The 14,408-nt window shown below is 35.9% G+C and overlaps 1 long non-coding RNA gene across 1 annotated transcript; it reads left to right on the plus strand.

The window, feature by feature from the left end:
* The first annotated feature begins 1,058 nt into the window (after positions 1-1,058).
* LOC131173872 (uncharacterized) lies at positions 1,059-13,300 on the plus strand. The gene is made up of 3 exons (XR_009144181.1): positions 1,059-1,419; positions 2,153-2,209; positions 13,262-13,300. It is a non-coding gene; the product is annotated as an uncharacterized LOC131173872 (long non-coding RNA).
* Positions 13,301-14,408: the final 1,108 nt, after the last annotated feature.

Here is a 14,408-nt window from a genome sequence, read left to right on the forward strand (position 1 = left end):
ATATTAATTTTATTTTAATTAATTTGTTAATTTTAATTTAATTATATTTGATTTTTGGATTTTTAATATTTTTAATATATTTTAAAGGCAAAAATATACAAATAGGAGAAATTCAAGGCAATTTAAAAGCTTAAAGTTGTGAAAAAATTGAAGAAAATTCACTTAAGAAAGCAGACCAGCAAAGATATTCAGGGACCCCAACATGTCCTGTGTTGAAAAACGTGTAAAGACAAGAGTCAGTGAGCAGAAACCAACATGAGACATGTTATATTCAACACTGGGTCGTGTAACCAGAATTTTGGAACCAAACTCGCTGAAAATTTCAGGGATCTTAACATGCCCCGTGTAGAACCTAAAGCTCCTCTTTCGAACCAACATTAGGCATGTTAAAATCACTGAATTCAATATGAGGCATGTTGGAAGACGCTGATACATTTGCTGACATGGAAAAATTCCCTCATTTCACACCTTTTACACCTTTTGTCTTTATCCCTTTTGAGATTACTTTTAAGGCAAAACTTTAAGAAGTATATAAGCATCATATTCTTATTTTTACCATAAGGAGAAAGAAAGAGAAAAATTCAAAAAAAAAAAAGGCAAGTAGAAACGCCATCTTTGGAAGAACAATATCTACAAAGTGACGTTTTCTAACCTCTATTTTCAGAGATTTGGATTCTCTTCCTCTAAGTTTTTATTTTTAATCTTATTTTCATATTTTCTTGCTTTATTTCATATTTTCTACTTGTAAATGCAAACATAAGTGAGCAAATACCTAAGATTTATGTAACAACCCAGAAAAAAAAAAAGGTTCAAAAAAAAAAACGGGAGGAGGACCCCCCCCCCCTCAATTTTTTCTCTTCTCTCCTCTCCTCCCCTCTCTTCTTCTTCTTTCTTTCTTCGGTGACCGGCCGGCGACTTCCCAAGCGGCTCCCCACCCGACCGGCGAGCCTCCGGCGATGGCAAGAGCCACCAGAAACGGCGGCAAGAGAGGGAGGAGAGAGAGAAAAACTCTGCGCCTGATGGGTAGCGGCTTTCCAGTAGCGATTAAACCGTCCGACGTCCGATCGAGGCGATTCAGGTGGCGTTGGAAAGCTTGTTCCGAGAGCTTTCTTTTGATACCAATTTTGCAACAAATGGAGGTCGGATGAGTGAGATATGGAGGAGAGAAGTTTCGAGTTTTTCAAGCTTTTTCGTCAGATCTAGGACGATTCGACCGTTGGATCGACGATCCGAGACCACCTATGGACTGAGGAAGAGGAGAGGAACATGGTGGTATGATCAGATCCGACAAATGTCGTCGGCGACCGGCCACCGTGCGCGGTGGTTTTGGCGGTGGCTCCGGTGGGCTATGGAGATGATTCAACTTCCAGAGGCTTCCTCATAAATTTTTGAAATTTTTGAGACACAGATAAACTTTGGGTAAGACAATTTTCATTATTTATCTGTCTGTGGAGCATAAATACAGTGTTTCTTAAACAGGAAAAATTGGAGAAAAATTCTAAGAAAAATATATGATGAAAGAAAAATTATTTAGAGATATTCTATGGTGTTTGTTGAATTTTTGAGTGATTGTATAATATTTTTGAAAAATATAGATGGATTTTAGTTAGATTTTTAGCATATGGGCATATAAGATTATTTGAAATTAAAATAATTAAATTTTATATAATTGGTTGGAGCTTGAGGATGGAGGTTTAAATATGTGAATATTGAATTGGGTTGAATTAAAAATATGTTAGATGTTGGAAACTTATGGAATCGAGTAAAATTCTTGAATAAAATATTCATGGGTGATTAGAAAATTACAATTCATTTTGCAATAGCCTTATAATATTATTAAGGACTGTGGGACAAAATTTTAGAATTTTTAGAGCATGTTTGAGTGGATTTTTATAAAATGTCAATTATAGGGACTAAAACGTAATTTTTAAGGTTTTGAGTATTGCTTGGTTTGGAGGGCCCAGGAGGGGCCATATAATGATGATGAGATATGAGTTGAATTTAGAAGTGTTATTTGAGCCTTTTTGCAGGTTTGGTAGGTCCCAGGTATAGGGGAAACTCTACTGGATTTTCGACATAAATTAGACTGTCTATTGCCTCTTTAGAGCTTTATTCTAACTTAGTAATAATAGATTTATAATTTAATTATTAGGTGATCGAGATCAGCTATTTTTCTGCATCCAGCAGCCACAATAGTCATCGGTGTACTGTGAGTAAAATATTAATTTTAATTGTAATTTCGATATTATTATATGTTCAAGCATGCCCATGCATCACTTATATGTAAATATCTATGTAGTTAAACTATAGGTACGTTTTATGTTGCATTCATAACTGTTAAGTGCCATGGATGTTGTTGTGGTAATTTAGAGCAGTGTGCGTGCATTGGCGTGCGTGTAATATGGTGTGGACTATGGATAGGACGGGTAGACACGGCTTGAGATCTTCGCTAGGACCTGGTCCTTCGGGTAGACATGGCTTGAGTTCTTCTTGGCACCAGGTTGGATTTAAGAGAGCTGTATAGGGGATCAGCTCCCATATATTATATTGATATTACTGGGTGTGTAAGTGCTCCAAATTACCTTTTTGCTGCTATGATGTGAAATTATTGCTGTTGTTACATTTCACTCTACAGGGTGCATTAGTTTTAGATAGTTATAGAGATTATAGTTAAAATTGATATTTTACTCTGCAGTCGACGCTCACTCTGTTCAATATTTTTCCAGCCACAGAGGAGTTATTTTATAGAGCAACCTGTTTTCTTCTTCACAGGTTTAACGTCGATTATTTAATTATTTTACTATCTTTTCTAAATTTAAAATCTAGAACTCCACATGTGTTAGTAATAGTGTGAACCTTGTTAGAAATTGTGTTAATTTAAATTTTTGAGATTAATAAATGAAGATTTATATGGTATTTAAACAGTTTGATTTAAATTATTTTATATGCATATTGGGCCTAAATTGTGGGCCTGGTTATGGATTTGAGAACAGTAAGGCTTACTACGTGCCTCGGGGGCTTTATGCCAGTGTCCTAGTCTTGGTCGGCCCATGGGTTGGGTCGTGACAAAGTTGGTATCAGAGCTTAGGCTCTAGATTCATGGGAAATAATATAATTGGGAGTGTAAAATGAGTCTTGTTAGGATGTTACATGCAGAGTATAGGATTCTGTTTCGTCTTTTCTGTAATTCCTTATTTCTAGATTCTGTGTTATATCTCAGGAAATATAAAAGTAACTCAATTAGTGTCTTGATTTTCGTGGAGTACATAGAAACATAAAATAGATTTAGCAAACTTATTGAGGTCTACCATGGAAACACGTACTCCAATAAATACTATATTTTTGTCAGTATGGGTTTAAATGGTGTGCCCATTTCGTGTAAGGCACGAGTACATAAAGGTGAGTCTTGAACGTACAGTTACCCTAGATAAGGATGAGGATACCATTGCTGGCAGTCATCAGTGGATGACCCAGTCAGAATAAGTTTATGATAATAGAAGATTCAAGAGAGATAAGAGATTAAGAGACCTAGTCTGTCAGGACGTATCGTAGTAACTATACAATATTCTCAATGTCTGCTCTGTAAGCTGCAGATTACAGTACCGATATGGGATTATTGTGTAGAGCTGCGTGCATCCCCGTAGTGCTCCATAATGAGGGTGTTTGCGGATGGCTTCTGTTTTAGTACAGTTATGCCAGAACAGAGTCCTATATCTGCAGAGGAGTTGGGAACTCCTAATTAGGAGTCTAGAGTTAGAATATTGAAAGGTCACAGTGGGGTGATAACTAGAGTCAGTGACTCAGTTACCCTAACATGAGCTAGAGTTACATCAAGAGTTGCCATCAGACCAGAGGTTTCGGATTAGTTGTAAAGTAAAGGTGACACCTATAGAGTGAGATCATCTAGTCTTCAGTATGGAATTTTGGATCATTTTTGTAGTACGACTAATGTTTTGCTTAGAGTTTAGTGAGAATAGTATACCTTGTGTGTATCTGTAAGGTGTAAAGTATAACCCTACTACCTAGAGAAGGTCGAAACTATGAATTGATGATTTACAGAGGTATGATATGATAAAAGAGTCATTAACTTGACATGGTTCTGGCAAGGTGGTAAATGTAGTACCTTTGTTCAGCAAGTTAGGGTATAGTCCTATCTTTTCAGAAGGGATCGAAGGTTATTACTAATAATGGTGACCAACAAAATAGTACCCCAAATGGGACTGTAGAGTGTGGTAGAGAGTAGTTGGCTCGGGTATCCTGCGGAGGATACAAGTTCCATTATAGAAATCATATATAATCAGATCATAATGGATGTAAATCCTTTGAATTGGATGACGGGTTTGGGTGCCCGGAATCTTAAGTTTTGGCTAATTGAGTAAACATGGAAAATAATAATAATAATAATAATAATAATAATAATAATAATAATAATAATAATAATAATAATAATAATAATAAAAATAATAATAATAATAATAATAATAATAACAACAAATAAATAAAATTGCTACAGAATCAGTTCTCGAGGTAATAAGGGTATTATGTAAGCTAAAGGATAAGAATAGAAATCATACGATAAAAGTATGACTGTAATTTCCTGAGTTCTTTTGTAACTTCATATTGTTCAAAACAATAGTATAATCTAATTATAATAGTGTTAAGAGTAATATATTGGCAAAGATAAATCATAGAAGGCCAATAGATAAAGAAAGTGCAGAATGAAGGTTTGGACAATTGATTGCAGATGCAATATAATCTAAATGCTAGTAGAAGTACTAGCTAGAGTGGTCAAAGGACCAAATCTGAGTAGCACAGACATATGATAACGTGGTAGAGACTCTGAAAGATATAGTTAGCAAGTACAGCTGTCATGTTAGGAAGAAGAATGGAACCAGGGATAGAATAGTCAAGTTCTATTTTGAGTAAGACAAAAGAAATAAATGAAAGGACAACCTGAAGGGCGCATAATAAAAGGAACAAAGTTAAGATGTAGGGTAGGCTAAGTGTTATTCTTGGCAAGGTAAATGACAAGGACGGAGAACCCAAAATGGGACCACATTAGTGAGAACAGCGATGGAGATATGGAATCTAGCAATGTGATACTCATAGCATGATGTAGTTGAGGTAGTGCCAGGGGCTAAAATATAGAGCTTGGAGTTACATGATCAGATCATACTTTATCTATTCCTTATTCCTAAAGTGAAGTGGATAGCAATGGGGCAAGATTCTTTTAACTTGTTAACAGTATCAAGAAGATTAGGCGAGGGATACAATAATAATGAGCAAAAGCTAGAAGGTGTGCAGTGGTATTGCAGACTATCTAATTAGGCAGAGACAAATGAGTTAGTAAGTAGTAAGTTGAATAAAAGTCAATCTAAGGGATTAAATAGGTATGATGAGAGGAAAAAAAAATGATAGACAATGACACATAGGCTTTAGGTTAGACCTTTGAGATAGTGAGAAGGTAGTTAGAGGTTTGTTATGAATGTTAGGCAAACATTTTTAGTGTGATCAACAGAATCACCTTGCAGTGAAGCAATAACGACAGAACAACAGTAGGGGTAGAATGAAAAGTGACGAGTCTGGGTGGTTATAAATCACTAGAAAGTTCAATGATCAAATTAATGACCATAGATAAGGGTGGAATTAGTGTTGGAAGAATCTATTAGTAAGAGAAATCTTTCAGGAATCAATAAAAGTTAAGGGCACAATATAAACGATGATAGATATGAATCATAGGTCGAGTATAATTAAAGTTAATAAATTATAAAATATTATATCAGGAAGGACAATGGTACGGTAAAGGGTTCATGCAAATGATACCTTATAGGTAGAGCACAATTGTGCTAGGAGATGACGAAATTTGAAAAGAAAGACCAAGAAACATAGGTTAAACGTTATTATATGGACAATCGGGCGTAGTTGAATATAAGAGAATATTTTTCTTTCTTTTCAAGTTTAGCTTGTGCTATTGGTTTTAGAGGGTTATATAAAAAACAGAGACTAAGGCAATGAGACCTAGTTATTTGAGATTTTGAAAGGCACCAATTCATATACAATTTCCTGATATGAGAATGACAGCAAGTGCATACCTAGTGTTAAGTATGAAAGGACGATCAGAGTACTGACAAAAGTTAAATTGAGTTAGCTACTAAGGCTTGCAACTGTTTTAAACTATGAGCTAGATGAAGTACTATTTATGCATGAGTTTCAATAGATGAAATTGTTGCTGATGGGTAATTTGAGGTTGAAGTTTGGAAAGCTGTGGGCAGTATATGTGATTATATTAAGGAGAATGAACACATGAAGTATCTTGTTTGGAATTAAGGCATGACACATATTTCCCACAGCCGTGTTAGTTCAGATGGAACTTATAGTTTATAGGGCTCCTATCCATCCAGGATGAGCAATTTCCTACTAATGCTAGTAGGGGATGATAATGTTCTAATAGTTAAGTTGGAAAAGGAGATACAAAAAGAAATTTCCATAGGTAATTATAAGTGTTACATAAGGTGAAGAATGTGCTTGTTGGAGTAAATCGTAAGGTTAGAATTCCCGAAGTAATAGAATTAGTAATCAAGATAAGACTAAGAAATAAAATGAAAGTTAAAGTTGATGATGGAATGGACATCCTTGAAGGAAAAAGTATAAGAATGAGAGAAAACAAAGGTTAAAGAATAAGTACAGTAGGTTGGAAAGATATCAACAATAGTAGAAACAGGAAAAGGAAGTGAATAAGATCCAAAGGACAGGAAGAAAGCTCGGTATAGCTGGTTATAATGATGAGGATAAGGAGGAATAGGTATGCTAGGAACACACTAAGAGATTTTTAAAACAAGTTATTATGAGATGATAGATTAAAGGAGTAATAGAGCCTCGATCTGAGTGCTAATGTGTCAGAAGTAGGCCACATACTAAGAAGCTATAGGAAGAAGTCTAGATATTTCCATTCCAAAGAAGGAGTAAGAATTGATAAAGTCGCATTGGATTGAGTTGTCAGGGAATATAAACACTTTTGTTACCTAGAAGGAGAGACCCAGTTTACTTTCCAATGTTGATAAATGATACACTTGGCCCTTGGAGGAGACTCTACCTGACTAGTTACATAAGATGGATAGAGGATTGGTCTAAGTACCTTAGTAATGACTCAAAAGAGATTAAGAATTTGAAGTAGCATGGGAGTGAGAAGATTTATAGGTGTTGACCACTGAGGTCATAGGAAGAGTGAAGATCTCGAACAAGATGCCTAGATTAGGTGCTACAGGAAAGCTACTCATAGGATACCATGGAATAAGGAACATAAGTTATGTCATTGGGAAAACAGAAATTATTAAAAAAAAGGAATGATGACTGAAGTCACCAAGAGACATGTTGGGGCGTAATAAAAGTGAGGTAAGCACCAAAGTTGATTGAAGTTATGAAACATCAAGTCAAGAACAGTGAGGTATAGCGAATACTTGAAATGTCAGAAAAATGGTCAATGAATAGTAACAAGATAAAAGCCCTCTAGAAAGAGATGATGACAAATAGGACACTATAGTAGAATGAGAGAGCGGTAGAATGTCATATATAATATACAAAGAGTTTGAAGAATAAAAGTTTTACCAATCTATGCATAGCTGGAGGAGTAATGATTGCACTTGTTCCGATAATCTTCTTTTCCATATCTCTTGTTTCTTCGAAAATTCGAGGACGAATTTTTCTTAAGGGGGGAAGAATGTAACAACTCAGAAAAAAAAAAGGTTCAAAAAAAAAAAAACTGGAGGAGGACCCCCCCCCCCTCCCCATTTTTTCTCTTCTCTCCTCTCCTCCCCTCTCTTCTTCTTCTTTCTTTCTCCGGTGACCGGCCGGCGACTTCCCAAGCGGCTCCCCACCCGACCGGCTAGCCTCCGGCGACAGCAAGAGCCACCAGAAACGGCGGCAAGAGAGGGAGGAGAGAGAGAAAACGCTCACATGGCGGCGGCTTTCGCGCGATTCGGCTAGTCCGACGTCCGATCATGGCGATTCATGTGGCGTTGGAAAGCTTGTTCGAGCTTTCTTTTGATACCAATTTGCAGCAAATGGAGGTCGGATGAGTGAGATATGGAGGAGAGAAGTTTCGGGTTTTTCAAGCTTTTTCGTCAGATCTAGGACGATCCGACCGTTGGATCGACGATCCGAGACCACCTATGGATTGAGGAAGTGTCACACCTTACCTCTCTGTAAGGCATAACATGATCCCGTAGAATACCTAATGAACTACCGAACTTCACCTACCGATAACTCATTAGGTACCCTACAAGGGATTTTAAAACAATTTTCTTATTGTTGACAAGTAGTGAGCATTTTCTAGTAAGTACTTCAAACATTTAGTTAAAATTAAAACTAGTTAATATGTTGGTCCATTTTAGTTTTTCATAAATTCTATAAAAATTTTGACAGAGTTTCCTCTGTATTTTGAGAAAACCGTTCTTCAAATACCTGTAAAAAGCACTTCTAAAAATTTTTCTCAACCACTACTTCAATTTCATACTCAATCCCAATCAATTTCTCAACACATTTATCAACTTTCAAATTTCAAATCCACTATCCAATGATCATCAAAATATTAGCTATCCATTTCATTCAAATTAAATAAAATAGTTGTACTCATATTTCATTAGAGACAAAATAATTTATATGCATTCTTATAAAATTTATATCAAAAGAAATACAACTAAACTTTATTACCAACTTCGTACAAAATTTTTGTACAGCTGCTCAAGACCCATTTACATGTCCATACATTTATGTGCAATATATACATCAAAAGAAATATTTACAGTTAGGGTATAAATTATAACCGGAGACTTCAAGCTGATGACTCCTCACACCTCGGCTCATCGCTTCCTCTAGTCTCTGTATCTGCGACAGCAATAGAAGCTATCGCTGAGTACTAGGACTCAGTGGTGCACAACATACTAAAATAACCTTTATGCAAAACTAAAATCACATTTATTCAAAATTTTGGTTAAACATGCGCATTAAACACAAAACATAAATCATGAGATTTTAATACGAACCAAGTTCATTTCAAAGTATCAAAACACATTTCATAAATCCCACAGTTAGATCATGCCATTCGAAACAAATAGAATCTCAATAGCCAGAGGCTAAAGAGAAATCACATCACAAGGCTAGCTAGCTCAAATATATGGATATCCATTCACATCCTCTTCTACTGGCACACCTCAACACTTCTCCAGAGAAGGAATCAAAATTCGAAACTAATTACCCCCACTAGTCGTGCTAGTGAGGTGTTCAAATATATGGTCATGACACTGTGGTTTCAAAACTTATCTTAACGATTTGTTAAACATTGCTATTTCAAATATACATAATAACTTTTACAGTTTAAATCAAAACATCATAAATAATGTCACAAATAAACTTTGAACAATTCCAAATCACAAGTACAATACATATTTCGTTCACTTTATCAATGAATTTTAAAGAATGGAGATGTTGTGCACAAACGTTGCTTAGTCGTCCCTTAGCCTCGACTCGGTTCCTCGGGTTCCTTCCCGATATTCTTTTCAACTGAAACACACAATTTTATAATGTTTCAGTACTAGAACTTAACACAAATCCAAAATAAATTTAGCTTCACATTTACCTAGTTCTAACGTGTTAAATTCAACGTTCTCGAAATTTTTGTGTTTCGGGTTACTATTCACTACACTATTTAAGTCAAATAGTTGACTTTCTAAGGCTTAATAAGTATGGGAACTCCAACTTCACCCACATACCACATTTTGGTCATTAAATTTGTTGGTTTTGGTCATTTTCTCAAAGCTTAGGTCTTTAGGCAAAATTGTCAATTTTGGTTTTGAGTCCTAAGTTGCACTGTTTCATTGGTCCTTTTACTGTTAGAATTTGGCAAACCTTCCTTCATAGAAAATGTTCCTTATTGTCTTAAGTGTATTCTCATTTTTGAATCACCCCAATTGGAGTTTTGTAACTCATGTTATAGCCAAAATACAATTCGCTCACGCAATCGCTCATGCCGCAATTTTGGTTCTAGCAGATTTTTTTATCCAAATTCAGTAATTTGATCAAGTTAAGTCCATAATTTGGTCTAATTTCCTTCATACGAATGTTCTACTAAGTCTTAGGTTTCCATCGGTTCAAGAATCGCCTAAATCGGAGTTTTCTAGAGAGAGTTATAGCTATTGGAACTTTACTGTTCAAATGGAAATTTGCAGTTTTGCAGGTTCAGTAACTCAATTTTGCTCAATCATTTGATTAGGTTAATGGCATAATTTGGGGTGGTGTTCTTCATGAAAGTTTTAGATCTATATCTTATCTAATTACTGGTAAAATTTCAGGTCATTTTGACCTTCCTAGCTTGAGTTATGACCAAATGAATAATTACTGTTCATTTGGTCAGTTTGTGCAGTGGCAGCCTGCTCTCATTTCACTTTGGTCAATTGGTTCACTAAGTTTTGGTCAGTTTTTGGCCATGGTTCCTTAATGAAAATTGTGCTATTTTATGTCTATTTTCATCCCCAATTGGTGTCATATCAATTGAACTTGTAAAATTTCCATTTTGGTCCTTCAAAGTTGACTTGGTCATGCTGCCAGCAGCATGACCATTCAACCTACGAATTTGACTTCCATTCTAACAATTCCCACACATCTCCTTTGGTCATTATTGACCATTTTTCACTTCACAATAGGTCAAAGTCATCATTTATGCATTTCTCCAAAATTTGCCTCAAAACCCTAGGCCTCCAAACCCTAATCACACTAAAATGTTGCATTTATTCACATTTATGCATTTCCAACTTACTACCATTCTCATGCAAGTTTACTAACACATTTAAATCCATCAAACCATACAAAATCATACTCTCCTTCAATAGGCCAAAATTTCAGTTTGGTCTATCCACATATTTTCATTTCATTTTACTAGTTTCTAAGCTCATTTCAACAACTAATTATGCACTTAATCAACTAATTGGTAGTTAAGAGACTAACCTTTGCTTAGATCCTCAAATCTCAATATTTTGTGCTCCTTTCTTCTTTCAATCTTCTTCTTAAGTTGCAATAGTAAGCTCTAGTAAGGTTTTTAGGGGAGTTGTTAAGGTTGAGTGGAGGAATTAAAGCTTAAGTGTAAGCTTAAATGGAGGAATTCTCATGGAGGGTTTTGGGAGAAAATGGGGCGGCAACAAAGGGAGAAGAAGGGTTTTTATTTATTTTTTTTCTATTTATTTTTTTCTATTAGTTCTTTAATTTAATTCTCGATTCCGAAATTTTCTTTTCTCCGTTTTTATTTGACAGTTAGGTCAGGAGTCAGCTTTCGGGGTCAATTGACCAAATTGCCCATCGCCGGTTCATCCCGGTTTGCAAATAATTCCATATTTCTTCTGGCTCCCTGACCTAATTATTTGACTGGCTTAACAGTTCTTTTCATGATTTTCTCTTTTCCATCTTGTGTTCATAAGGGTCTTAAAGATCACAGCGTCACTTTTGACGGCTCGAAATTTGAGTTTAAAACGACTTGCATCATTCCGAGAAGGTCACCCATCGTGACTCTCGGCTGCTTAACTTCTTATGTTCTATTTTTCTTGTTTATACTTAACTAATTGGACATTACTAATTATTTGTGTTTATAGCTTCTCTAGTTGTCTTAAGTGTGGTTCTAATCCCTAATTGTCCGACCGACAGGTCACCGAATGTTGAAATCTACCAGCTATGCAAACGGGGTGTTAAGGGAAGAGGAGAGGAACATGGTGGTATGATCAGATCCGGCAAATGTCGCGACGTGGCAGCGGCCGTGCAGCGGTGGTTCCGGCGGTGGCTCCGGTGGGCTATGGAGATAATTCAACTTCCAAAGGCTTCCTCATAAATTTTTGGAATTTTTGAGACACAGATAAATTTTCGGTAAGACAATTTCTATTATTTCTCTATCTGTGGAATATAAATACAGTGTTTCTTAAACAGGAAAATTTAGAGCAAAATTCTAAGAAAAATATATGATGAAAGTAAAATTATTTGGAGATATTCTATGGTGTTTGTTGAATTTTTGAGTGATTGTAGAATATTTTTGAAAAATATAGATGGATTTTAGTTAGATTTTTAGCATATGGGCATATAAGATTATTTGAAATTAAAATAATTAAATTTTATATAATTGGTTGGAGCTTGAGGATGGAGGTTTAAATATGTGAATATTGAATTGGGTTGAATTAAGAATATGTTAGATGTTGGAAACTTATGGAATCGAGTAAAATTCTTGAATAAAATATTCATGGGTGATTAGAAAATTACAATTCATTTTGCAATAGCCTTATAATATTATTAAGGACTGCGGGACAAAATTTTAGAATTTTTAGAGCATGTTTGAGTGGATTTTTACAAAATGTCAATTATAGGGACTAAAACGTAATTTTTAAGGTTTTGAGTATTGCTTGGTTTGGAGGGCCCAGGAGGGGCCATATAATGATGATGAGATATGAGTTGAATTTAGAAGTGTTATTTGAGCCTTTTTGCAGGTTGGGTAGGTCCCAGGTATAGGGGAAACTCTGCCGGATTTTCGGCATAAATTAGGCTGTCTATTGCCATTAGAGCTTTATTCTAACTTAGTACTAATAGATTTATAATTTAATTATTAGATGATCGAGATCAGCTATTTTTCTGCATCCAGCAGCCACAATAGTCATCGGTGTACTGTGAGTAAAATATTAATTTTAATTGTAATTTCGATATTATTATATGTTCAAGCATGCCCATGCATCACTTATATGTAAATATCTATGTAGTTAAACTCTAGGCACGTTTTATGTTGCATTCATAACTGTTAAGTGCCATGGATGTTGTTGTGGTAATTTGGAGCAGTGTGCGTGCGTTAGCGTGCGTGTGATGTGGTGTGGACTATGGATAGGACAGGTAGACACGGCTTAAGATCTTCGCTGGGACCCGGTCTTTCGGGGTAGACATGGCTTGAGTTCTTCGCTGGGACCCCGATTTGGTTATTAAGTGGAAGTCCGAGCTGAGTTCTTCGCTAGCACCAAGTTAGATTTAAGAGAGCTGTATAGGGGATCAGCTCCCATATATTATGATTGATATTACTGAGTGTGTGAGTGCTCCAAATTACCTTTTTGCTGCTGTGATGTGAAATTGTTGTTGTTGCATTTCACTCTACAGGGTGCATTAGTTTTAGATAGTTATAGAGATTATGGTTAAAATTGATATTTTACTCTCTGAGTCGAACGCTCACTCCTGTTCAATATTTTTCCAGGCCACAGGAGGAGTTATTTTACAGAGCAACCTGTTTTCTTCTTCACAGGTTTAACGTCGATTATTTAATTATTTTACTATCTTTTCTAAATTTAAAATCTAGAACTCCACATGTGTTAGTAATAGTGTGGACCTTGTTAGAAATTGTGTTAATTTAAATTTTTGAGATTAATAAATGAAGATTTATATGGTATTTAAACAGTTTGATTTAAATTATTTTATATGCATATTGGGCCTAAATTGTGGGCCTGGTTATGGATTTGAGAACAGTAAGGCTTACTACGTGCCTCGGGGGCTTTATGCCGGCCCAGGTCCTAGTGCCGGTCTGGCCCATAGGTTGGGTCGTGACAAAGTTGGTATCAGAGCTTAGGCTCTAGATTCATGGGAAATAATATAATTGGGAGTGTAAAATGAGTCTTGTTAGGATGTTACATGCAGAGTATAGGATTCTGTTTCGTCTTTTCTGTAATTCCTTGTTTCTAGATTCTGCGTTATACCTCGAGAAATATAAAAGTAACTTAGTTAGTGTCTTGATTTTCGTGGAGTACATAGAAACATAAAATAGATTTAGCAAACTTATTGAGGTCTACCATGGAAACACGTACTCCAATAAATACTATATTTTTGTCAGTATGGGTTTAAATGGTGTGCCCATTTCGTGTAAGGCACGAGTACATAAAGGTGAGTCTTGAACGTCTGATTACCCTAGATAAGGATGAGGATACCATTCTTTGGCGATCATCGGTGGATGACCCGGTCGAGAATAAGTTTATGATAATAGAAGATTCAAGAGAGATAAGAGATTAAGAGACCTAGTGCATCGGGGCGTATCGTAGTAACTATACAATATTCTCAATGTCCGCTCTGTAGCTGCGATTCTGATCCGATATGGGATTATTGTGTAGAGCTGCGTGCATCCCGTAGTGCTCCATAATGAGGGTGTTTGCGGATGGCTTCATTTTGAAATGCATTATGCGAGCAGTCCTATATCTGCAGAGGAGTTGGGAACTCCTAATTAGGAGTCTAGAGTTAGAATATTGAAAGGTCACAGTGGGGTGATAACTAGAGTCAGTGACTCAGTTACCCTAACATGAGCTAGAGTTACATCAAGAGTTGCCATCAGACCAGAGGTTTCGGATTAGTTGTAA

The sequence above is a fragment of the Hevea brasiliensis genome, chromosome 15 (assembly GCF_030052815.1).
Source record: "Hevea brasiliensis isolate MT/VB/25A 57/8 chromosome 15, ASM3005281v1, whole genome shotgun sequence".
NCBI lineage: Eukaryota > Viridiplantae > Streptophyta > Magnoliopsida > Malpighiales > Euphorbiaceae > Hevea > Hevea brasiliensis.